General features: G+C 57.9%; 1 long non-coding RNA gene and 3 other non-coding genes across 4 annotated transcripts; all 4 read right to left on the bottom strand.

The window, feature by feature from the left end:
- Nucleotides 1-2,852: 2,852 nt before the first annotated feature.
- Nucleotides 2,853-18,226, bottom strand: LOC102151305. The gene is made up of 3 exons (XR_005369305.1): nt 17,866-18,226; nt 4,728-4,808; nt 2,853-3,172 (listed from the first exon to the last, which is right to left on the bottom strand). It is a non-coding gene; the product is annotated as an uncharacterized LOC102151305 (long non-coding RNA).
- On the bottom strand, nt 9,083-9,174 carry MIR182 (microRNA mir-182). The gene has a single exon (NR_049429.1). It is a non-coding gene; the product is annotated as a microRNA mir-182 (primary transcript).
- Nucleotides 13,036-13,124, bottom strand: MIR96 (microRNA mir-96). Its single transcript, NR_049449.1, has one exon. It is a non-coding gene; the product is annotated as a microRNA mir-96 (primary transcript).
- Nucleotides 13,275-13,336, bottom strand: MIR183 (microRNA mir-183). The gene has a single exon (NR_049248.1). It is a non-coding gene; the product is annotated as a microRNA mir-183 (primary transcript).
- Nucleotides 18,227-26,282: the final 8,056 nt, after the last annotated feature.

Here is a 26,282-nt window from a genome sequence, read left to right as displayed (position 1 = left end):
TCTCTCTCTCTCTCTGTGTCTCTCATGAATAAATAAATAAAATCTTTAAAAATAATAAATAAATAAATTAATAAAATAATAAAATTGTTGATGCAACTTAAATTAGTTGGGTCTCAACTCCAATTTCTTCTGAATTTATCCTTCAAATACTAGTGTTAGAACTAGCAGTAATTAGGGGCGCCTGGGTGGCTCAGACGGTTAAGTGTCTGCCTTCGGCTCAGGTCATGATCCCAGGGTCCTGGGATTGGGTCCTGCATCAGGGCTCCCCCTCTGGTGTGCTCACTCTCACTTGTTCTTTCTTTCCCTGTCAAGTAAGTAAAATCTTAAAAAAAAAAAAAAAAACTAGCAGTAATTAAAAACTGCTCTGCACAAGACACTATGCAAAATGCTGTCCACCTTTATTTCTAACCTTCTCCACAACCCTATATGGAGGTTAGATTCCAGTTTATAGGTGCAGGAACTGAAACTTGGCAACTTCACAAGGTAAATGTGCAACTAGCAAATGGAGGGCTGGGGTCAAACTGATATGTCTGTCTCTAGAAGTTCTGTTCTTTGTGCCAACCATTCAGAGGGCTGGTGTTGAAATACAAGCTGTACATCTGGATTCTCATCTTTAAAGAAATCTCCAGGGCAGCCCGGGTGGCTCAGCGGTTTAGCGCAGCCTTTGGCCCGGGGCCGGATCCTAGAGTCCCAGGATCGAGTCCCACGTCGGGCTCCCGGGGCATGGAGCCTGCTTCTCCCTCTGCCTGTGTCTCTGCCTCTCTCTCCTCTCTGTGTATTCTCATGAATAAATAAATAAAATCTTTTAAATAAAAAAATAAGGAAATCCCCAGGTGAGTCCTGAGCTTAGCCCACGGGCAGCCTCAGCCATCAGGGTTTTCTGACTGTGCCCTCGCTGTCGTGGGGAGTTGGCCACACACAAGCCGCCCCCCCAGCAGCGGGGCCTTTTTATCAGGCACACATACAGGGACTCGAATAGAGCAGATACTCAAAACATCTATCTCATCAGATAAGTGACCTTAGTTTCCAGTGGTTCCTTAATTAAAAACTTCAAGGAACCCAAAACATCCATTCCCACACCTTATTACTCAAAAATTTTCTGCAAAAGCCAGTGTTAACATTGTTAAATAATTTGGTGTGAAAATAATGTTGGTGTTATTCCCAAGAAAAATCTGGCCCTGTGAGATCCTACCAAGGATGAAGGGTAGTGAAGATGCTGGGGCCTGGACATATTCTTGGACATAAGTAGTTACATCATGTTGTCTTCATTAAAAGCCCTACAGCCTCAACACTGCAGAGAGATCAGTTGATGTTATAACCCAAGAAGCTCCAGGCAAGGAGGCCAAGCCAAACTTTGGCAAAGTAGTTGGATTGTGAAGTCGTCAGTTGGACCTAAGTCCCATACAGTCTTCGGCCTTGCATGGAAGAGGATTTTAAAGCTGGAAGGGACATTAGCCACCACCCCTCATTTAGGCTATGAAGATTAAAGCCTAGAGGTACAGAGACTCAGGACCACATGAGTGGAGCATTGCACCCAGGCTTCTGACTCTTGGCCGGGGTCATGCCCCCACTGCACTCTGGGCAACTCCTGCCCTGCCTGGCCTTACCATCTAAAGGGGCTTCTTCGAACCTTAAAATCTGGGGGGGGGGGCACCTGGCTGGTTCAGTAGTAGAGCATGCAGCTCTTGATCTTGGGGTTGCAAGTTCAAGCCCCAGGTTGGGTGGCTTAAAATACTTAAGATTTTTTTTAAAAGATTTTATTTATTTATTCATGAGAGACAGAGAGAGAGAGAGGCAGAGACAAAGGCAAAGGGAGAAGCAGGCTCCATGTAGGGAGCCCGACGTGGGAATCAATCCCGGAACTCCAGGATCATGCCCTGGGCCTAAGGCAGGTACTAAACCACTGAGCCACCCAGGGATCCCCCTTGAAATATTTTTTAAAAATTTTAATTTATACCTATGCATTTCCCTTACCAGAACTATTTTTATAGAGAACAATATTCAAGCCAAATAAAGTAATCTGAAATTTGCCAAAATTTACCAAAATTATTGCAGAAAACAGCCACAAAGGGATACTTTTTTTTAACCAAAAAAATATTTTTTTAATTCATAAGAGAAAAGCTAAGGAAGACTAATCACATAATAGGATTCTTTACCCTGGCCCTCAGGGTTCTCATCTGTACAAAACATCAGTTAATGAACAATTCAGGGGACCCTATCACGAACAAGAGGCAGTGGCCCAGGTCCTTTGCTTCTCCCAATGAATTAGTTGAGTGGAGTGCCATTACTGTTCCACAGATGAGCTGTGCCAAGCTGGGCTGGTTTGGGCTGTGAGTCCCGGCCCCAGTGTCCTCCTGTGCTCACCAGTCCCAACATCTCTGGCAGGGCCAGACTGAATGAGGTGACGCCAGAAAGCACCTGGCATCAAAGCCTTTCTGGTGTGAAGAGCAAAGGTGCCTGAGTAAAGATGGGCTGCAAATGGAGCCAAGGATCTGGGTCTTCCAAGCCCAAATTCACGCAAATTCCGGACCCCCAATATGGAGCCGTGGTCTTGGGAGAGCAGTTGATTAGCCAGCTGGTGTCACGTCTCTGCCTCTCGACCAATCAGCGATGGCCAGCCGGGCTAGAGATGGTCTACCTCACAGGTAGAGAAGGGGGCTGCAAGCGCCATCATTTCCACCTAAGCTGTGACCACCCAGCTGGATAATGAAGCTGGGATCCCAATAGCCTCCCCTATTAGCGTTGCCCCTACCAAAGAGCTCTCCTAGGTCTGTGAAAGTCAGTAAATTAGGGGACCACTGGGGTAACAGTGTGCCCCATCTGCACACTCCCACCATCCCAAGAACCTCAAGGTGTTTAAAAACAGCTTTATTGAGAAGTTACATGACAGGTAGCCTGTTTTAAAGGGAGCAGCTCAAAGGTCTTCAGTGTCTTTACAAAGTTGTCCAAACATCATATAATGTAATTTTAGAACATTTTCATTGGTTGTAACACTTCCCCAAAAAGAATGTGAAGGTTGTACAAAAGATGTATACGATGAAGTGAGAAAATGGGAATGAGAAATCAAGACCAAATAAAAGGAGGTCATGCCACACTTTTACCCACGGTGGGGTCAACATCAGTGATTTGAAGGCTTCCATTTAGCTCCGCTCTTGACAAAGAGGTCATGTTACTAGAAGAAAGAAACAAATCATCAGTTACTCGAAAGAAACAAAGTGCTAAATACTTTTTTAAAAGTTGAAGGGAACTCCCAAGCTATTTTACATTCAGTATATTCCACATTTTTATACCCAAACCAGTAGCTGTGATTACTTCCTTAGTCTTCTAAAGCCTTGACCTTTACATTAAACACCTCAATTTTGAAGGTATCATGGGAGGAGCCGAACTAATGGGGCATTTAAGTGTTTATTCACAGGTCATTAAGTATCCAAGGAAAAGGTAGGGGAGAGGCAAGAATGGTCAGCAGTAGCCAGTAAGCTACCTGAAATCTGAAATGCCCCCTTCCCTGTCCTAGTAAGACCTGCAGGAACAGGAGAGGAGCCCTAAGGTCACCAGGCTTCAGGAAAGTGCTTGACTTCTGATTTCTGCTTCCCCTCTCCCAACTTCCCCACCTCCCCATCATCATCCACCACCACCCCCCAATCCTGGAGGATGGGGATCAAGAGGAAAAGGGCAGGCAGCCGTCTTCAAGGCAGACCACACCCCCACCCCAAACACTACCGGTCCTGGAGCTTGGAAGAGGGTGGCACTGAACTCGAGTTTGAGACTGAAGCTTCAGGGGGGTCGGTACTTAATGATGAACCATGTTTATAAAATTATGGAATTCACTCAAAATGTAATTAGGAGTTGACAGGAGAGTCAACAGAACCTGGTCAAGGTAATGACTACAGAGAGTAAAACCACATTGTGTTCAAACCCGCCAAGATGAGATGCCTTTGCCTTCACAAAAAGGGAAGACACTTGAAACCTGTGGGTTGGGCAGCCCCGGTGGCTCAGCGGTTTAGCGCCGCCTTCAGCCCAGAGCCTCATCCTGGAGACCCGGGATCGAGTCCTGCATTGGGCTCCCCACATGGGGCCTGCTTCTCCCTCTGCCTGTGTCTCTGCCTCTCTCTGTGTGTCTCTCATGAATAAATAAAATATTTTTTTAAACAAAACAAAAAAAAACAAACCCTCACAGCCCACCAGCGCTACCACTACAGTAACTGGCTTTCCAGTATCTGCTGTTTGAGAAAAGACACATCCATTATGAATCCAAAGTTCTTCCATTAATTTGCAGCTTGTTGGGATCCCTGGGTGGCGCAGCGGTTTGGCGCCTGCCTTCGGCCTAGGGCGCGATCCTGGAGACCCGGGATCGAATCCCACATCGGGCTCCCAGTGCATGGAGCCTGCTTCTCCCTCTGCCTGTGTCTCTGCCTCTCTCTCTCTCTCTCTCTGTGACTATCATAAATAAAAAAAATAAAAAAAATAAAAAAAAAATTTGCAGCTTGTTCATCACAATAGCCTTTATGGACATTTAAAAAGCTGTGTGCACGTGAGCTGAATCACGTGTAGATCACAGCTCGGGAGTTTAGGGAGATGCGAGCGACCTGTTGGGCAAGGAACCAGCTTCACCATGAAATGACGCTGACACAGTGACAAGGCATCTGCTTCAGCCCCCATCTAAGGCTGCCACCCACCTCAGCACCCCAACACCTTCGCTGGAATATTTCCAGAGATGGACAGCTTACCTGTCTTAAATCATGGCCTGACGGACCATAAGGAAGTTCTTCTGTGAGGCACAGTCCACCTCTCTGTAGGGCCCACTGCCTCTGCAGTCAGGGAAAACTGTAATGTCTCCAGTCCTCCAAATCATTGAAAATAGCATTCACATTCCCACCCAAAACTTTTCACAGCCAACATCTCCAGTTCCAGCTTTTCCTGGAGATAGGTGAGCAGTTTCCAAATATAAAGTAGACTAGATTTCCTGAATGATCCACCCAGTGAAAACCAAAAAAGCTGAATTTTAAAATCTCTTTTATTTTTTTAAGTAATCTCTACACCTAACATGGGGCTCGAACTCATAACCCTAAGATCCAGAGTCACATGGTCTTCCAAATGAGCCAGCAGGCTTTCCTAAAATACCTTTTATTCTTCCCACTGCCCCACGCAAAACATCTTTTAACTGTATCAGTGAGCAATTATGTAATCCGCAGAAGGGCATGTGGGCACCCGAAATGTCACTGGTCTGGCCCAGCTGTCTGCTGCGGCCCCTCTGAAGATGGTAGCAGACCCGGACCACGGCACAGACACAGCCTGCTCACCTCCCGTGACCTGCTTCAGTGCCATCCCAGGTGAGTGTGTGGTCAACCAAAGTCACCAGGTCTTTCTTCTGCCTTCATTTAGGTAGTCTGGTCTCCTCCCTTCTTACCCCGGTACAACTGAGGCTTTTCCCTAAACGTAGGGCTTTAACCTTCTTCTCTTCAGATGCCAACTCACTGCTTCTAACCTATCATCCTATGGGGGGGGTGGGTATTCTCGGCCTCGGCTCTGTTGACAGTGGGGCCTATCATCCTGTGTCCTAGGCACTGCGGGCTGTAGCAGCTTCCCTGACCTCTACCCCTGGAGGCCAGGGACGGCCCCCACCTCCAGTTAGGCCAATCGAGTGTCTCCAGATGTCTCATGTCCCCCAGAGGGGCAAAACTCGCCCCCCACAAGGACCACTGTTCTGTACAGACCACAGGCCATCTGTATCCTGGCAGCAGAGGGCCGCGGACAGAACAGGATCAGGCCTTGGCACTGACCTCCTTCAGCCTGAACAGACTGAGGGGCACGTGCCAGGCCTCACGTTCCACTCTTCCTGCCGTCAGGTGGCTCTGGCTTGCTCCTCCTCCAAGCCCAGTTCAGGTGCTGCCTTCACTCAAAGCCCATGGGTTCCCCCTTCCCCGAGGGCCATTCTTCATTCGGGGCCCAACACCTGGCACCACCCGTTTGCACCTGCCTGCCGTCCACAGCGCCCCGCCAGAGGTCCGTGTGCCAGGACAGGCCCAGTCCACACCCATGCCTTTGCCACTAGCATCCAACAGGATTATCCGTCCACTCGTGGCCGCTATCATCTTCCTGCATTAAGGCTGGTCTTCGCAGGATGCCTGTCACACGTGGTTTTCATGGCGCTTTGCCGGAGGACACAGCACTTTGAAAGCTGTCACACCTAGAAGAGGTGGGGTCCCTGCCATCTCAGTCCTCAGGCAGAGCCACCTGCCTGGCCTTGACCCTGGGGCAGCACCATCCTTTGATCTTGGGGTCAGGCAAGAGCTGGGACTCTTAGGTGACTGGTAGAGGTGCCCAAGACAAGATCACATGGAACTCAATACCCTGTGGGATCCCAGGGTCTCCCTGTCCTGTGCCAGGCACCTACCATGTGGTCCCAGGCCCCCAAGTGAGACAGTCTGGCCCTCAAACAGCCTCAAACAGCTTTCAGCTGATGGAGAAACAGACCCACCAGCAGACGCTTTCACGTGAGGCAGCCAGGGCCAGGGAAGGGTGTGCTCTAGGCACTTCGGAGAGCTCAGGCAAAGGTGAGGGGGCCAGGGTCCCTGGGTGCCTCCGTGGCTGAGGGTCTGCCTCTGCCTGTGTCTCTGCCTCTCTCTCTGTGTCTCTCATGAATAAATAAATAGAATCTTAAAAAAAAAAAAAAAGGTGAGGAGGCTAGATGGGGATGTGCATCTCCTAGGGGAGCATGAGGGGAAGCCCAGGGCGGTGAGAAGAGGGCAGATGCCTGGTAGGCCCAGTCACACGGGGCCTTGCCAACCAGGTAAAGCGCTTGGCTTTATCCTGGAGGCAGTGCAGGGACAGGCTTGTCGTGCTCGGGCTAGTGCAGGGGACAGTCAGGAGAGCAGAACAGGGAGCCGGGCCGGGAGCCAGCAGTGGTGATGGTGTCCAGGCCATCCCCACCAGCCCTGGTCCTGGCTCCACCACTCCCAGCAACCACAGGCCCCAGCAAGTCACAGCTCTGGAGGCAGATGGCCAGGGCTCAAGTTCCCTGCTTCTCACCAGGGTCATCGTGCCTCATGTCCTAACCCCAGTTGGCCGGCAGTTGTGAGGATTAATTGAAATCAGGAAAACACTGCATACAGTAAGTGCTAACAGATCAGTAGCTTTTACCATGACTAAATCTGTCCAAAGCCCCCCAATTTCTTCTTTTAATTCCCCTCCCCACCAAGGCCCAGGAATAATCTCACTCTTGCCTGGTTGTCCCAGACCCAAAAGTAGCTGTTGGGCCAGGTGAAGGAGGTGGCGCCACCCTGGCCTGAGGCTCGGCTCACCCTCTCGGGCTTTGCTGTAAATTCATTCTGCTCCCGTCCTTTACCTGGATGTTTACCAGTTAGCGGTCAGGCGGGGCTGCGATTGTACAGATCGCTGACCGCGCACCCATCTGCCCGCTGGTGTGGCTACTAAAGCGCCTTCCTCTTCTGGTTGCTCAGAAGTTTCAGAATAGAGCCCGTTAAGATAGGAGTGGATCCCTCACTCAGCTTCCCGGGAGTGCGTTTCTAGGTACTTTCTCCCTCCAGTCCCATACCTCGGCCTGCCCAGGCCACCATCTCACCCTTGGATCAACACCTGTGCCCCCCAAGCCCCGGTTTCATCCCTCCCCTCATCTCACAAGATCACATCCCCCTCTGCCTTTCCCAGGCTCCCACTGTTCTCAGGGCCAAAACCAAACATGGTCTGCTTCCCCCTGCAAAACCTTCACTTTCACAGAGAGGCTTTCTTTCTCCTGCTCCCCAAGTTCCCCAGCTCTTCCATCGATTCCCCATCCCTTGTCCCTGCAACTGCACCTCTCGCCCTTCCCCCCCTTGCCTGTTCTGATTACAGCCCCAGTGCTTATGCCCTGCCTGGTATGTAGTTGCTGCCTAATAAGTGCTTGACAACAGGAACAAACCCTCATCCTCCTCAGGTCTGGCACTTATCAGGCTTTTTAAATGAACTGCAGCCTGTGGGAGGACAGTCTTTCTTCTCTCGTTTCCAAGAGCCAGAGGCTGAGATGCCCTCTTCTGGGGACGTACCCCCCACCTTCCTTATTCAGCCAGCTTTTCCTCAAAACATTGCAGCTCCCTGGAGTCCAGAGCCTGGAGTGAGCCAGGGAGGGCTGCCCGCCCTGCCCACGCATCAGCCCCAGTGGCTGGAACCACTCCCTCCCCTCTGAGAACAAGTAAGGGGAAAACAGCTAGAGTTGCAGGGGATGCGGGTCTCCCAGGAGATCCAGGGGAACAGGGAAGGGCCTTTGCACTTCTATTTGTTCTGTTGCCTGTGGGTCATCCTCTCACACATGTGCGGCTCTAGTCCTGGGGCCTCTCGAATCTTCAGCGGGCACAGGAAATGCCAGCAGGTCTGTCCACCACGCTGCCACCCATCCTGACCCAAGCTGGGTCCCTGACTCTCTGGCCTGTCTTGGGAGTTCCCACTGCATCCCGGGCTCGAGACATTAGCAGCACACTGCAGAGCTGCAGCTGGAGGCCGAGGTCCAGCCCAGGGGCCCCCACACCCCAGGGAGCCAGTCCTACATTTATCTGAGTGGCTTAAACACACCCCCCATCACACCTTTGGGGCCGTTGTCTCATCCATCCCTCCACTGCTTCAGCAAGACTGCAGAGGTCATGGATACCCGGCCGTATCCTCCCGGCTCTTGGCCGAGGGAGACCCACTGCCAGTGATGTGTGGAAGGGAAAGAGACCCTCTCCTGAGGCCTCAGGGCTCACCCTGAAAAGAAAAGCCGGGTGAGGGTACCTAACTCCAAATGTTCCCTCCTTCCTGAGCTCAGCCACCCACCCCGACTCCTTCCCTCTGGGCTGTATCTCAAGCCCTCTAGGTAGCACCCACCCACCCACCCACCCACCCCCAAGGCGGAGGACAGCTTCCCCGCTGGCTCGGAGACCTGTGACCTCAGGGGGATGCAGGGAAACAGTGAGTGTCACTTCCAGCTGCACCCACCCTCTGCCACTGCCCGGCACCTGGGGGCCAGAGTCCCTCCCCCTTCCCTGGGGGGCAGCAGGCCCAGTGCGGGCAGTGTGGTCCCCGCGGCTGGCTGCAGAGCTGCCTGAGGAGGCCTCGCACCATAGTTGGCAAGTCTAGAACCACCGGATCCCATTACCTCACCAGTGTGAGTTCTACCATTGCCAAAAACGGCGGGAGGCAAGCGGCAGTGGTGGGACAGCCAGCCGAGGGGGCTCAGAGGCCACTGCCTCTGTGAAGAAGAGACAGGGAGAGTTAGCGCGCTCTGAGGCCCGGGACGGTCGGGCAGGAGGCACCCTCCCCACCGCAGGGACCGCATGGTCACGTCCTTCCTGTTGGCTCCTGAGGGAGCCCAGCCCTCCTGGGCCGTGCCCCGGTGCCACCCCACTGCGCTGGCCTGGTGCTGGGACCTGGTGCTGGGACTGTGCTGGGATCATGCAGGGAGGGAGGGAGAACACTCAGGCGGCAGCTATGGGGATGCAGCTCAGGACTGGGCCCTGTCCCCACCCACTCTCTGGGGAACCATAGAGGGCCCCTCCACTTCAGACAGTCCTCTGCCTGGACTCTGGGGTTGCGAGAGCTAAAGTGGGCCATGCTCTACGGCGTACTCATCACTCCATGTCACTGTCTCACTTGATCCAGGGAGAGCCCCCCCAGCCCTGTCCTTCCCTGGGGCTAAAGCTCACCAGCTGCCCCACCCCATGAGGAAGAAGCTGACTTTCTGTACCGATACTTTTCTGCATGGAGCCCCAGAGGGGCAAACAGCTTGCTGTGGCATCTTCCCTGAGGAAGGTGGACCAACCCCCAGTAGTGCCAGTCCTCCATGACCAGCACAGGTGGCCTCTGGGGTCACTGACATCATTCAGCTTGGCCAGTTAATGGCAGAAACGAGCCAAGCCAAAAGCCACTAAACATCCCATCCACACAGCATTCTCCTGACTGTAAACTCACCATAAACACCCACGGCAGCCCTGCCCATCCTAGGGCAGCACACTTGTGTGTCCCACATCCCCCCAGATGCAGGCAAGCCCTTTCCTAAGGGGTGTTTGAAGCCACCTAAGGTCACCTCGAGTCTTCAGCCAGCATGCAGGCCCAGCCCTTCGAGGCTTGGAAGGATCTGCTTGCCTAAAGAGCAGTAAGACCAGCTCACAAGAGGACTTCTTTCCAAACCAGAAGCTTTCAGAGAGGCTGACCCCACCACAGCAGGGCTCCTGTGACCCTCAGCAGGAGCGGGAGCCAGCAGCCACTGCCCCTCCGGGGTGGAGCCACTAGGAAGATGGGGCAGAAGAGCGGAGATGCAGACCAGGCCATCCTCAGGCTCTGGCTCACGCAGGGCAGGCCCCCAGAGGCACCGGGCAGCCGGAGCCCCCAGTAGGACCGGCAAGGCCTGGGTTTGGAGAGAAATCTGCGCGGTGCCAAAGGTTCACAGAAGCGAGCAAGGCAGAGGCTGTAGGGTGGGCAGGCTTGTTTGGGGACAGGCCTGGGCTCTGGGTCCGGGTGTTCCTGGGGGTGCGGCCGGCAGGGCGGCCCGGGTGGGCACCGCGGGGGGCGGGGGGAGCCCTCTCGGCACAGCAGCCCGGCTTCACTGCCGCGATCAATGGGGCGGGATCGCATTTCGCAGCGCCCGGCGGCGGGATAATGGCTGGGATTGAATAAGCAAATGGAGCGGTGGGGGAGGGGGAGGGGGAGGGGTGGGGAGTCTGGAAAATCCACTTCACACAGTCCCTCCGGGGCGCTGCCATCTCCAGAAGCTCGAGCCCCGCAGACAAACAGGGGCCCTGCAGGGAGGAGGCGGACACCCTGGGCTGGCCGCCCTTGAAAAACACCAAAAATCAGAGCAAAGTGCTTCCCAGAGCCCTTGCCATCGCAAGAAAATGCTTTCAGCAGCAGCCGGAGGGACTTCAGTCAGACGACAGGAATCCCTGTGGGGCACAGGGCTCGGGCTAGATCAAACATCTCCAGAACTGAGCTGCCTGTTGAGGGGGTAAAGCCTTTTGCTGGTGGCAGGGGCGGGGGGTGGGGGCTCCCCAGGCACACAAAGGAGGATTCGGGCCCAGTTTACAGGGTGATGAGGGACAAAGGCTGGAAGAGGAGGGAGGTGAAGGAAGGGCTCCCACCCCAACCGTCCAGGAAGTGGCCTCTGGGAATGAGAGCTGACTCCAGGGGTCCCAGCCTGGCCTAGTCACTGTTGTGGGTGAACTCATTGCATCGCCCACACCGGGAGCTGGTGCCTGACCCGGGATCGATTAAAGTTAGGACATGAGGTCTTTCCCAGGGAGCACTGGATCTGGGCCCCAGGGACATCCAGGCCTGGAGGCTGGCTACAGGCACAGAACTGGCTCCTCTACAGCCCCAACTGGCACCTGTTACTCAGAGCTCAGCAAAGGCACCCACCTGAGCAGGTGTTGAGAAGCAGAAGCAAAGTCACAGGAAGAATGGAGCCCAGCTGCAGACCACCCACGGGCTGAGGGGCAGCTGCTCTATTCTCAGGCTGGAAGGGCCACCCTTCCCTGCCGGGCAGGAAAGTACAGAAATGTGGCCAGACATTTCAGAAGTTCCAGGGATGTTCCAGAAACTGTCACACCAAGGCACTTTCCGACCCCTGACCCTTGCTGGGTCCTTGTGTCCACTCCTACTCCCAGGAGTCACACCGATCCAGGCCCTCTTCCCTGCTCCTCAGACCTATAGCACAGAGCCCTGGAGGGAAGCTCTCAGGCAAGTCAGCCATTTCAGCCATGGAGTAGGGGGCCAGCGAAGAGACAGGATGAGCAAGGGTCAGCCAGGCAGGCCCTGGGGCGGGTGGGGGGGTGAGCATCAGAGGAGAGATCCAGCTGCAGGGGCAGCTAATGGGCACATGTCTCCTTCTTAGAATAAATATGCAAATAAGCGGCATCCGTCCTTTTTCTGCAGGGCTTAGAAGAGCTTCTGCACAGGACACCATCACCACCCAGGAGAGACCACGAGGGAGCTCCTCTCTATGTGACACACAGGGAACCAGCACAGAGAAATGGCCCGGTTCCTCCAAGGCATTCCTAGTGCCCTAAGCAGGAGGGATTGGTGGCCCCGGGTTCCTGCTGAGCAGCCTCCTTGTGTCCCACCGAGCTCCAATTGGCAGCCCAACACACACCACCCCCTCCTCCCTACCCCATGCCTGAGGCTCACTCCCCAGGGAGAAACAGCTGGAACCAAAGACTTCAGGCTTGAAGGCCCTCAGCGGGTAGCATGCCTGGCCAGTCAGCAGGCCTCTCACTGAGGGCAGGTCACTAGGGCTTCGCACCAGGACAGCCTGGCTGGGTCCAGGCCTCTCAACCTCCATATCTGTCATCTGGGGCATCTGAGCCCAGGCCTGTGGGTGCAGAGCTGAGGTGCCTCCAAGCCCTGGGGGCCAGGAGTGCCCAAAACACAAAACCAAAGAGGCTGACCTGCTCCTCACAAGTTGTGGTTGGTGACCAAAGAGTGACACCGGCCTAGCCCAACGACTGACTCACTGACTGACCTCTTCAGCCAGGCCTTTCCTCTCACTTTGCCTGTCTACACGGTGATTTACCTGCCAGGGCCCGGGCCGAACCACACACTCCAACTCTGAGCCCACCAAGCACCCTGTTCTCAGTGTCACTGCATGAAGGCTCTGGCCCAGGGACAGCAGCCCCCAGAAACACCTGGGTTGACAGCAAGGACGCCCCCCACTGCCCAGAGCTGCCTCCCTCAGTTCCTGCTGCAGAAGGCCAGGCTCTGTGCTGCCAGCCAAGTCTCACCCCAAGGGTGTGTGGGGAGGCGAGCTGGGCCTTCCTGACCCATGGCACCCCCCGGCTGGCCCTACAGATGGCGACACCCCCATCCACGGCTGCGGGCGGCCCCATCTGCCGCCGGCTCGGATTGCTCGGATTGTGGGCTCCCAGCTCTGCCGTGGCCCGAGGCAGTGTAAGGCGATCTGGCTGTCCACAGGGCTGCGGCCCTCGCGGCAGCTGAGCCAGATGGGCCCGGGAGTGGCCGAGGAGCCGCTGGGGCCCGGACACAGGACGCTGGGGAGGTGCGCGCGGCTGCGGTCCCGCTTTTCCCATATTGGCACTGCACATGATTGCTCAGAGCGGAGAGACACAAGCAAAAATGTGCTAGTGCCAAAATCGGCCAAGCAGGTGGGAAGTGTGGCAGGCCCTCTGGGGACATACTGGAGGGGTATCCCTTGCGCCGCCCCCACCCCCGCAGACATTTCCGACGTCCAGGCTGGCATGGGGCCACGGGGTGAAGAGTGCTCCCGAGACACTCGCGGATCTGTCTCTGCTCTGTTTATGGCCCTTCGGTAATTCACTGACCGAGACTGTTCACAGTGAATTCTACCAGTGCCATACACAGAACAGGAGTCACGCTCTCGGCCCGCCGGCCCTGCGGAGAGACGCCCAGCCCCGCTCCCCGCCACCCTGGCCAGGAGGTCCAGCCTGCCACCACCCCGCAGTGGCCCTCCTCACCCCACGCCTCCGCCACCCTGACCAGCCTGCTCTCAGCCCAAAACGAATTTCCGGGAGCAGGGACTGGGGGGGGGGGGGGAGGAGGGCAGAGCCCTCCACACCGGGGCGTCTCCTGTCTCAACCTGAAAGCCTGCCCACAGTCCCTCCACCCTCACCCAGCCCACCTTTCCTCAGGCCGAGGAGGGAGCAAATCCAGCTCAGGGTAGCAACCTGCTGGCTAGATCCTCCTCTCTGCCCATCACACCAGGTCCCAAAGGGGCAGTGACCAGTGGGACATCAGGGTGCCTCTCCTGACCTCTGAGCAGAGAACCCTCCTGTTCTAAGATGTCTTGGTCTCCACCATCCTCCAGCCCCCAGCCTGCCGTGTGGCAGAAACAGAGCCCCAGCGCCAAACCAAACCTGCTGCTCCCTGGGCTCCCATCCCAAACCAGACCTGATCCTGAACTGCCCTGGCTGGGCATCTCTGCAGCCAGCCTGCAGCCAGGATAGCAGGGCAGGTGGGCAGGAAGTTCCCTGGCCGAGGAGGCAGCATGGAGGGAGCTGGAGGCGCGGCTGCCTCCCAGCAAGGGGAGCAGCATCTGGCTGGCTTGGAGGGGACTGCAGAGGAAAGCAGAGGTGCGGGAGGCGAGGGAGGGGCTGGGGAGGTTGCATCAGTGGTTGCCAGAGTGGCTGCCTCGAGAGAAGTCACTGTGGCAGCTCCTGCCTCTGGTGCCCAGCACCCTGGGGAAGAAATGAGGGAAGGGGAGAGAGGGTCGGTCTCAGGGGAGCTGGTGCCCAGGCAGGAGCGCTCCACAGAGCGGCAGTCTCAGCCTGCTCCAGGCTTCAGTGGGGACCAGGGGGCAGAGTGGCTAGAAAAGCAGCCTGGAAGGCTCAGAGAACAAGTCTCCTGGCCTAGAAACTATCAAAACCCCCTTGGTGATGCTCCTCCCAATGACCCCGGGGCTGCTAGGAGCCACTCGGCCTCCCAGCACCTATTCTAAATCCTCACCCACTCTGCCCTCATCACTTGTGTGCAAAGGAACCCAAATCACTGCTCAAGCCTCCACCTTCCCCAAGCCCCCAGGGGACTCCTCATCCTGATTCAACACAGGCCCACTGCTGGGCCCCGGGCTACCACAGGCCAACCCAGCTTGCTGGGACGGACATCTTCGAAGGCACTCCCTGGGACTCCGCCTCAGTTTTCCGCGACACAGACACGACACAGACACAACTGTGAGCTCGGCTAGAGAAAAGAAGGGACAGAATACCTCCCACCCCAGGGGTGGGAATGTTAGTACAGCCTGTAGGCCAGGTGGAGGTAGTTCTCAAAAGAGCTCAGGGTGTAACCCAGCAGACTCACCCAAGGGGCCCCTGAAATGCAGATTAGTGGGTGCACTCAGAAATCTGCATTTTAATAGGGACCCGGGCAATTCTGCCCCCAGGGGTGCAGCCCTTCTTTGCAAAATGTCTGGCAGCTCTTTCTGAGGCGGTCACTCTAAACTATCAGAAGGCTTACCCCAGGGGTACTTACACAAACAGCCCTAAATTCCTTTTTCTTTCTTTCTTTTGGGAGCTAGGGGTAGGTAGAGGTGGATGTTGGGGGCAGGGGAGCACCGGACACTAGCCTGGCACCAGGCGACCAAGAAGCAGGTAGAGGACAGCAGTTATGGGTCCTGCTCTCCCTGGTCCAGGAAAGGGAAGGTAAAGAGGGCTGCAGCAGGCCTGGGGGCTTGTTCGGGCTCCTTCTAATTGCGGCATCCGTGGAGACACTTGGTCTGTTTTCCTCATCTTTGCAGCTGACTTGGGTCTCTGTAAGCAGAGAATAGCTTAAAAGCCAAATCCCCTTGCAGCTTCCCGTAGGAGTGGCAGAGCTGGGCCAGGCTCCTCCCCTGCGCCTGCCTCGCCCCTGCTAAGCCCAATGCGGCAGGACCCAGTGCCGCAGTGCTGGGGCGGTGCCATCCCCGCCGCCCCCGCCACCGGGGTCAACCCCCAGAGCCCTGCGCTAACCTCTCAGCTCTCCACTGAGAGATGCTCAGACCTGAATCCTAGGGGAGCATGGTCTCCCAGCTCTCCTGAAATGAGGGCCAAGGGGAGCTGGGACGATATAAGCAGCAAAAGCCTCATTTGAAGCGTCAAAAGGGAAACCAAGGCCTGTGGTTCAAGGGGAATCTTCAGAGCAGCCTCCTCTGGCCTAGTGGGAAGCGGGGAGGGCAACCTGACACAGCCCTGACCTTGAGATCCAAAGGCACAGAAATCCACGTTGGGAGAGGGAAGATGAAGTAAGGTCTGGAAGCAGGCGAGTCCCTGTCTCCCACCCTGGCCAGAGGGAGAGCATGACAAAGAAAAGAGCTGCAGAGCTGGTGTGGCCTAAAGGGGACCCGACCTGTGGGCCAGGTAGGAAGGCTGCTGACACTAAAGCCACCAAAGCACCTGGAGTACTTGAGGATCTCCTGTGTGTGTGCCCTACACACCATCCCAGGTCTCTGCCGACACCACCCCACCCTCTTCGGCCCCACCCTCCAGAACTCCCTGGGGACCATCTTCAGACACTCCTCTAGAGGATTCCCTCCCTCGGCAGGTCTCACCGTCCCGGCAGGTCTCACCGTCCCGAGTTCTAACAGCTCAGGGGACGAGGGGGTCACTGGGACACCGGGCCTGAGTACTCTGAGATTGCCAGTCTTTGGCCATCACAAAGCGCCCCCATGGCTCTCCACTCGACAAATACACAACGATTCCAGAGTCCAGGATCTGAGCTGCACCACCCACAACGGGCCAGGGACAGGTCTCTCTGGTTTCCAACGAATGCCCCAGGCCCAAGGGGCTAGAGGCTGGGAGCAGCTGGGGCCCTCAGCCATGCCTAGGGCCTGGTGCCTGCCCCCTATCTTCCCAGAGGCCCTGGGGGAGGCACCCAAAGCTGCTTTCGTCGCAGCCCGGGCCAACAGAGCTCCAACCATTAATGGGAGCCGCTGGGGCTGTGCGAGCTCCGCCAGGAGCCACTGCACCCCTTGACCTGCCTGGTAGAGGTAAAGGAGTAAACGAAATTCTCGCATTCTGGACCTGGGATTTTTTTCTCCTTTGCATAAGGTGGATTCCAGAGGTTCTCCTAACACACACACACACACACACACACACACACACACACACACACACACGGCGGGCCAAGAGCGTTAAGGAAACCCGCCGCTGAGGCTGCAGATCAGGGGCTGGATCCGAACCCACAGCCTCGGGGCGCATGCGCTGGCCTGATCCGGCTGCGAGCCGGGTGTGGGCCACGCTCATTTGGGTGCGCTCGGTCGACGGTCAGGACAGAGTTCTAGGAAGGCTCAGTCCCTGCTCGGAGACCCGACGACTCGGCGCGGGTTGGGCTCACTGCAGGAGGTGGTGCACACCGGGTGGAGCCCCGTGACCCGGCCAGAGGACCAGGGGCGTAGCGCAGACATCCGCCACCTGGCTTCCAGGAGGAAAATCGGGCTTTTAATCCTCTAGAGCTTTATGAGGCCCCACAGAACGCAGGGAGGCTCGGTCCTCACCTAAACGATGGGGGTGGGGAGGTTGATTAGGGCAGCGCCGGCTCGCGGCTGCTAATCGCTCTGAGCCTGTATTAACGCCCCCAGCCCCCAGCGGGCACGTCTATACACAGGGTAGGGATGCCAGGGCTGGGGGAAGGGACAGCGAACGGCTGAGCCTAGAGGGTCCCGCGGAATCGGGCGATCCCTGACCCCCGGACGGCTCTCTCGCAGCCCAGTTCCAGGATGCGCGCACCAGTGAGGGACCCGAGGCACGCCGTCGGGCTGCCCACCCCAAAGCAGAGCTCAGGGGCCCCGGGTGCTCGCTGGCAGGAACAAGGATATAGGGGTGGGCGCAGGGCCGCAGCGTGTCTCGACCGCGTGCTTGGCTCCCAGGACGGGTGAGCCCGAAGCAGAGGGGAGCTGGTGGTCTGAGAACTGCTTTCCCCTAGAGACTGGGCGGGGCCGTCCCGGGGCCACAAAAGTGGTAACGACAAGTCGCGAAGCCCGGGGAGGAGGCTGGAGAAACTAGCTCGCGGAGCAGGAACTCTCCCCCAGCCCAGGTCGGCGCCCGCCTCCCAGCCCTGCGCTTCCACCTGAGCCCACCGGGGCGGCGGAACGCCGACGCGACCCCGATCGGAGCCCGCGGGAGGTGCGGGCCCGCGTCGATACGCACCTGGCCAAACACGGTCCGCACCCAAACCGCAGCCCTGCGCGCAACCCGACTCCATCGGGGCCCCAAGACCACGGGGCCGCGTGCGCACCTCCGCCGGAAGGCGCGGGAGAGCCGGGAGGCCGCGCTGCCGCGTCATCCCCAAGGCCGGTTGCCCGCCCCACCCGGGTTCTAGCCCTGCTCGCCCCGGGGCGCCCGCCTCCACCTTCTCCTCGCCGGCTCTGGCTCGGCCCCGCCCCGCCCGGACACTCACCTGCGCCGGCTCCGGGCTGGGCGCACCGCCGCCTCCCAGCTCCGCGCGGAGTCCACATGGGAACAACAAGACAAAAAGGGCCCTGGTTCGGAGGGGGCCGGATGGACGGAGCCCGGGGCACGTCCCGGCCGAGGGCGGCGCCCCGAACCTCCACAGCGCTACGCGGGAGGAGGCGGCGCCCGAGCAGGAGCCCGGCGGGGGAACAAAGAGGAGCCGGGATGGGGCCGCGCGCTTCCTGGGTGTCGGGTGACAGGTCTGCTGGGGGAGGCCCCGGCTCTGCCACCTGAGGAGCCGCCTCCGCGCGGCAGGCGGGGCACGGCCGGAGAGGCACGGGGGCCCCGGAGGCCGAGGGGAAAAGGGTGCGCGGCGCGCCCGGGACCGCGCGGCCGGAGAGAGGCCCGCGGGCTCCGGCGCAGAGGTGCGGGGACTCGACGGAGGGCAGAGATAATGACTCTGGGAGGGTTTACCGCCCCCTGAGCCCCGCCCGCCCCCCGCGCCGCGCCATTGGTTCAGGTGCCGCGAGGCGGGGAGGGGCCGGGGGCGGGCCGGGGATGATTCACCTTGAATGTGGCTCGGGTTGGTGCGCCGCGCAGGGCACGCCCGGCCGGGACTGCGGAGGCGCCGGGGGCCCCGCCTGCTGGCCCAGCCCCGCCGGCTCCGGCCCCAGGGGTCTCGCCGCCCGCCTCCTACCCCTGCCTCCTCCGCCCTAAGGCTAGGGTGCCGCAGGCCGCGGTGCGCCCCGACGCCCCGACGCCCCGCCACCCCACCGCCCTCTGAGCCCGGAGCTAGCCGAGGTGTGTGTAGAGTAGCGTGCTTGGAAACCCGACCCTGTGCTGGGGGAGGGGACGCGCGTCGGGAGCTGGGATCACTGTGGGGCCACTGGACGGATCTCCGCAGTCTCCCCCGCAGAAAGGTGCGCAAGGCCGAGTTGTGTCAGCGGGCCCACCCGGAGCCAGGGGTACTGGGCTGGAGCGGGGACGGCAGGGCTCCCCGCTGCGTCCTTACCACTATGCTTTTTCAGCTCTGCGGCCTCACAGGTGTCTGGCCTCTGCGCCGCCGGGAACAAAGGCTGCCTGTCCCGGAAGGGGGAGGGGGAGAGGAGCCGCCCCCAGACCCGTTTCCATCTCCCTTCCTTCCCCCCCACCCTCTGCGGCAGAGGCTCCCCGGGGAGGGGGCGGGGCGGGCCTGGGTTGGGGCGCGGACGCTGATTAGATACTTCTCTGCGGTCCTTTGCTCCGGTACCATCCGGAGCATTCCGAGGGGCGGGGCAGGGGCTGGAAGACAACCAGGCTGTCAGCGTCGAGGTGGCCCTTTCCTCCTTCCCCAGCATCCTGAGCACCGAGCGCCTCCCCCCACCCGCTGCTTTGGGCGCCCTTCCCAGTACCAGCCCCTCCTGGCCTCCCCAGACGGCAACCGCAGTTCAAAACCAGATTAAAATAAAACGTTAATCCGTCCTCTTCCCATTTAGCTCCTATTCTCCCTATCGAACCTCGCAGGTCTGGCGGCTAAGAAGCCCCCAAAAAGGAGGGTGCTTAGCCGAGCCCCCCCCCCAAATCGAAAGCTCTCTTGTATTAAAATTGAAGACCGTTAGCACGTTGTTCTGGGCGCCAGCGAAGAAAGGGAGTAGGCAGTGGTGATGGGGGCCAGGGTCCACGGTGTCCACTACCCCAGCCCCCGCCCAGCCGGGAGGGGCAGCCAGAGCTGGTGCTGAGACCAACCCTTGAATAGGTCCGACTCCTGGGCGGGGCCTGCTCCGGCCCTGGATGTCGCAGCCAGAGGAGGAGGCAAGATCCCCCCACCCCAGGCGGACCACCCGGGCGAGTCGCGGGGCCTCGGTGTCCCTCTTCAAGAGTACCCCGTGATGAGGCGTGGTGCGCCAGGACCCAGACAGGGGAGATCTCGAGCAAAGAGCTAGGCCCAAAGGGCCGAAGGGAGGGGGGGGGGCGGGAATCGTTCGAACATTAACCCCTCCCGGGCCGGCTCGCATTCCCCTGCCTAGCCCCGTCGCCCTGAACTTCCCTGGCTCCGTCCCCAGCCGCGCCCTACCTGCTCCCCGAGGGCCGTGGGATGCTGGGTGGTGGGGACGCGGTGTGCCAGGAACCGCAAAGCCTAAGCGCGGGCAATGCCGGCTGCGAGTGGCCCCCGCGGCCTGTCGCACCCCCTTTATAGCGCGCGCCCCGCCCCCCGTGCCCGGCGCGCCCCGCCCGGGCCCATTCACCTGCTGTTGAGAACTAGACACCGCTCAGCGCAAAGCGAGCCACCCGGCAGCGCGGTCCGGCCGTCGGGGCTGGCGGGGCGGGGGCGGCTCCGAGACGGATCCAGTTTCCACCTTTTCTTAAATGCGCTGCTGAAAGTTGAGACGGCCCCGGCCTCAGGAGCCAACGAGGCTTTCTCCCCCCCGTGGCTCCCCGCGCACCCCAAGGGCTCCAACCCCACTCCGGGAGGGGCGCGAAGCTGCACCCTGAAGGGCCTCATACATATTTTAGGGAACAGGCCAGTAACCGGAGCTGGACGCGGACGGTGAGAGGGTGGCCCCCGGGGACCCGATACCCTGTATCCCTTTCGTTTCGGGGCGCAGGCGGGGGAGGAGATGGCTCCGGACGACCTCAGGTCCTCACTTTGCTGCCCTCCCTCCGCAGGTCGGGCGCCTCTCTGCCCCGCGGCGGCCTCCTCCTCCCCCCGGAGAGACCTTTACTGCCTCTCCGTCAATATCCCACGGGGCCCGCGACGCGCGGGTTTGGGAACCTCTTCCCTCGGGTCAGGTTTAGGAAGGACCCCTAAACTCGGGCTATTCCAACCTGGAAGATCGCGCCCCTCGCTCGGTCCCTGAACGCGGCCCATCTTTCTCGCTGCCGGTGCTTCGGCTTGCTTCTCTGGCCAACTTCTCTGGCCAGTTCTTTGCCTCCCCCGGCCCCATCCTGTTCCCTAAGCTCGCCCTCTCCTAGGAGGTCACCGTTGTGCTGAAGACGTTGAGCGAAGAGGTCATCAGCCTTCGGCCTCCCCTCCCTTCTCCCTGTGCGGGGCAGGAGGTCTGGGCTGCAGCCCTCCTCCCCCCAGACCCGCCCCCAGCGGCGGTTCTGCCCTCGGCCTCGCTCAGATTAGTCGGGACCCCGCGCTGACCCGGGCGCTAGGTCCAGGACACGAGCCTAACTCGCATTCCGCAGTGAGGCGGGCCCCAGGTTCAGGTCCCCGCGCTCTCCAGGTACCGGCAGCGCGATCTCCAGCGGTTCATTTCACCTCTCAGAGCCTCAGTTTCCCCATTTGCAAAATGGGTATCATGACTCCCACCTCTCAGGAGGACAAAGAAAATGCACGTGTGGGCACGGGCGTATTTGGGGACCCGTAGATCTCTGGCAAACTACAGAACCCGCATTATCGCTGGGGCAGACCGTGTACTCCCCCACCCCCATCCCACCACCCCCGCAAGCGCGATGCCTCCTGAGTGCTAGTGTCCCGCCACCAGATCCCAGGTTCCTCCTTCTGCCCCTGGAGATGTCGCCACTGTCACTTCTCCACGCCTGGAGAAGTGTTGGAGGCTAAGGTCCACTCCAGAGGCGAATTACTGTCTTTCTATCTTGGCCCAGCCCCAGGCCTACGGGCTTTGTTCTAGAATCTAAATGTCCATTGGTCGATGCTTGCAGGGGTGCTCAAAACCCAACGATTCCCCCATTTTCCACAAAAACAAAAACAAAAACAAAAACAAAAAACAAAACAAAACAAAACAAAACAAAACGGTGTGTTTGTGCGTCTACGTTTTCCTTCCAGCGGCATGAGGTCCGTATACCATATCGAAGGGCCTGGAAACCCAGAGATTCAGCTCCTGGCTGCAGGCAGGGAGGGACAGCGAGGGCAAGGGTTGATAGGCAAAGAACAAAAAGAAGAGAGACAAGACAAATGAAAGGCGATCCTATCAGAGGAATCTACTCCAGCCCTTAAAAGGAGTGAGGAAAATATATATGGCCGGAATATATCTTGGGAAATACCCTGGATGTTAGGTGAAAAGTGCAAAGGACACATGGACTTCCGTTTGTGTAAAAATGTAAGTGGGGGGTGGGTGTCTAGGTGTCAGGTTTTCTCTACGGACACCTGAGACACAAATAGGGGTGGCTGCTGAGCGGGGGAATTGGGGACCACGGGGCAGAAGACTTTCTTTTTGCCTTATGTCTTTCGGGACTGTTTGAAGTGTATGTGTTTACCATATGATCATAGTAAAATTTCAATTAAAAAAGAAACTGTAGAAATTGCTTTTTTAAGATTTTATTTATTTATTTGAGAGAGAGAGAGCAAGTGAGCATGAGCAGGGGTGAAGGAGGGCAGAGGGAGAAGCAGACTCTGCGCCCCACATGAGGCTCGATTCCAGGACCCTGGGATCATGACCTGAGCCGAAGGGAGACGCTTAACTGAGTGAGCGATCCAGGTGCCCCCAGAAACTACTTTTTGAAAAATCTGATTCGGGATGCTGAAGCCTGGAGGAATTCAATCAGAGAGGGTGAGCCAGAGGCTTAAGTGAGCAGTGGTGCTAAGCGCTGGGCAGGGGCTTGGGGGAGGGGGTCCCAGGGTTCTCAGATCCTGGTCCATGTGGGTCCTGTGTCAGGGTCACCCGCCACTCGGGAGGAAAGCAAGTGTGTGTGTGTGTGTGTGTGGCCAGTACGTCATCCTTGCAACATTCTGTCTCCTACTTTCTCTTACCAGGTGACACTCCAGCTGAGTTTGGCCCCTGGCCAAGGCTGGAGCACCACCCCAGAGATGTCCTTGACCCAAGTCAGTGAGAAGGCGGCCGAAGGGGATAGGGGACTGAGCACTGGGTGGGTGCTCAGGGCGTGGGATTTGAGTCCAGCCTCTGTTTCCTCCTGTGTGGGAGAAACGGAGGACACTCGCCCCACTTCCTTCCGGAGGATAGGGGCAGAAAACTGGCACATGGCCCCTGGAAAGAAGCCCTGTCGACCAGAACTCAGCTGGGGCCCCTCCAGGGCTAGAAACCTAGCATTCCCACCCCACCCCAGAGCCCGGCAGTACAGCGCCCACCTTCGGGCATCTGTTGCACCCAGAAGAACTGTCCTGCAACGCACCCACCGGCGTGGAGCTAAGGTCCCAGCCCCCAGGCCTGGAGATGGCTCCAGGGCTCCAGGACTCCAGAGCTCAAAGCGCAGAGGTTCTAAGGAGAGAGGCTGTGTCTGCCGTTGGTTGGGGGGGCATCTCACTGCCTTCAGCAGATTATCCAGAGGTCGGTGACCAAATACGGTATTGTCCAAAGCAGAATTCAGCTTGTCCAAAGCAGGCAAACGCTTTGTTTTGGGATGTGTCAGAGAGTTAGGATTTAATTGTCTCAAATTAGAATAATCTGCATTTTTAATCACCTATCTCCTGGGTGCTGGGCCCCTCCCTGACCTTTTTTCTGAGCCTCAATTTCTTCTACTGGAAATTGGAAGCTTACCCAAGTCAGAGGACTGTTTGGGGAATTGAATAACGAAATGTTTTTGCAAGCGCTTTGGAAACAACAATGGGTTTCTCCAGGGGACAGTTCTTTTAAGTCCCGTTGTCACCAAGCACATGCAAGGGGGTCAGGTTGTCCGCCTTTGTGGAACGGCTTTCTGTGTGTCTCCTGCCCGGGCAGGGAAAGGACTTTTGCCTGAGCTCCGGCCGGCAGCTGGACAGCAGGCGATGCGCCGGGTTCTGGGGCTTCGCGTCGCTTCCTCGCTCACTCCTAGCTGGCGGGTCCCCCCCGGCGCACCCCGCGTGCCCGGCCAACGCCTCCTCCATGCCGTGCGCCCCGCCGGCCCAGGCTCGGGCTCGCGATCCTCTCCGCCTCCGCATCTCCGCAAGTGTCTCGTCTTACTTGTCTGCCTTGGGGTCTGTTTGGTTTACCTCCCATCCACTCGGACCCTACTGGGGCGTCAGGGATTGTCGGATCCAACCCGTTTTCCGCGGGAGGGATCAGGGGCCCAGCAAGGACCTGAATCCGGACCAGAGCCAGGACCAGAGAGCCCAGTTCTCTGGACCCAACCGGAGTTTTTTCCACGCCACTGTGTGGGGAGAACTGGAGCTGGCCATTAAGAAAGAAATGCTGAGGGACCCCCTGGGGGAGGGCTCGTGTCCAAGAATCCACCCAGTCCCCTGAGGGCCTCTAGCCTAGTGGCCCCTGAGGGCGCCTCGGGAACTTGAGATTTTCCCAGGACAAGCCTGAGGAGCGGGTGCCAGGCAAACGCTGGGATGCCAAGAAGGAAGGTTCCCCCATTCCCAGGCTGCAAGCTGACAGAGCTTCCTGCAGGGAGATGATGCAGGGAGGCGGAAGGGTGGAGAACTGGCAAATGTGGAAGAGAGAGGGGGCAAAAGGAGGTGGGAAATGAGCAGCTTGGGTGGAGGTTGGGGGGGACTGCCCATCAGGGATTCCTGAGGCTCTTTGCAAAGCTCCAAGAACCTGCCCCTGCGGGGCCTCCAGAGACGGATGGCAGCTGAGGGAGGGCCTGACCCAGGTGGTTGTAGCCCTGCCTGGAGGTGGCAGGGGTCCTTAAGAAGCAGATTCTGGCCCCTATCAAGGGGTTGGAGGTGCTCTAAGCATCCTGTAGATCTGGACAGGGATGGGTTGGATGACGGAGGGGCGGGGGTGGGATTGCCTGCCCCGGCTTTTAGCATGAGTGCTGGTAACACAAAATGCAAACTCCAAGAGAGAGAGGACTACATCCGTCTGGCTCACAGCTGTACCCCCATGCCTGCCTCTCAGAAGGTGCTCCACAAATACGTGTTGGAGTGAATAAATGAGCAAGGTACAGCGTGCAGTCCCCCAGGGGGCCTCAGGGTCCCCTCCCCCCACCCCCCACCCAGCACGTGAAGAGCCTGCAGAGGAGCCAGGGCAGCTGGACAGTGGCCAGAACCATCCCAGACCTTTCTCTCTGTCACAGTCACAGCTGCCTGCTTGACTTTACTCCTCCGTGATGACCGGGGCCATCTCCAGGGAGGCAGAAAGAGCTCAGCATAACCTCTGGGGACCTTCCCTCCCCTCCTTCCCCTATCTCAAGGACATGGGCTCTGGACATGTCAGTTCCACCTCTAGATTTCAGTTTCCTCATCTGTCGAGTGTGAGAACTGGAAGGAGCCCTAAGAGCTATGTCTGCTTTTCCAAAGCTGATCTGGAAATACCAAATACCCTTTCTTCTGTCATCCCTTCATTTTTCTTGAGCAAGACACAAAGAAGAAGTATGCTGTAGCCATTCAAATGGAGGTGGATGAGGTGGGCTGGACTTGGGCAAGAAGAGCCCCACTGTGTGCTGCGGTGGTGCAGGGCAGCACAAATCCCACATGCTCCTGATGTCACATGCTCCTGATGGTTAAATGAGTACATAGTATGCCAAGAGCCGAATCCCCAAGTTCTGGAATTTGGAGCGTCAAACAGTTTGGGCCTTTGAGGAGCTCACATTCTTTCTGAGACAAGGGTGTGAATGCTGGGTAATGCTCCAACTTCCACTTTCAAGAAACCAAAGCTGGCCTGAAACTCTGCTTCCAGCTGAGACTGGCTGGGTTGGGGTGGTCCAAGATCACAGAGCCCATAGACTCAGCAGACACATCCCAACACCGTTCCTCATTCTCTTAATGACCTGCAAAACTCCTGTGGGTACAGCACAGAAACCCCTATGGGTGACAGGAGGAATGGATGAACCAGGGCTGGCTATCAGGGAGCCCCCACCCCCGACCAACCAGGGTGCTGGGAATCCGCCTTCACTTCGGAGCTACCCTCAGATGCAGGTTCTGGGCTCGCTCCCATCCTCCGTTTTGGAGTTGGGAAGCCGCCTCCCCACCAGGTCCCACTTCACTGGGTCCCCATATGCCCAAGCCTCAGCCTGAGGCCACCTGCCAGCTGAAGGGGTCTCTTTAAAGAATTGATTTCCACAGTCCCTAAAGTGATCCCTCGGCAGTAAATCTCCTGCCACCGGGCTCTCTGCTCCATGAATGATTTAGCGCCTCGGAGGGGTTGGAACAGTCTTCCTGTGCACTCGGAGGCCTGAAGCTGTGACATCACCATCCCTGCTGCTGATGGATGGTCTCTTCTGCTCTAATGGGAAGAGAGTGCACAGGGCCGTCTGGGAGGGGGTCGGGCCATGGAAGTAAGTACCCATCTGGCTCCATAGACTTCTGGTTTGGGGGTCTTCCTGATGGACCAGCCAGCTAATTGCCCTCCAAGGTACCTAGAGAAAGGGCCTGAGTCCATCTCTCTGTCCTCAGCCCAGAGGGGCCAGGCTCATTTCAGAGTGGGGTTTGTCTTTCCAATTCCTCAAGTATTCCAGAGAGAGGAACTATCCATACCAAGTGGCCTCTTGCCCTTCTCTGACTTTACAACATACGTACACTCATACACGTGTGCACCTATGTGGGTGTACACACATGTCCACTTTCTCACGAGCGCCCTCAGGAAGTTCATCCTT

Source organism: Canis lupus, chromosome 14 (genome assembly GCF_011100685.1).
Source record: "Canis lupus familiaris isolate Mischka breed German Shepherd chromosome 14, alternate assembly UU_Cfam_GSD_1.0, whole genome shotgun sequence".
Lineage (NCBI taxonomy): Eukaryota > Metazoa > Chordata > Mammalia > Carnivora > Canidae > Canis > Canis lupus.
This window is presented reverse-complemented; position numbering and strand designations above follow the sequence as displayed.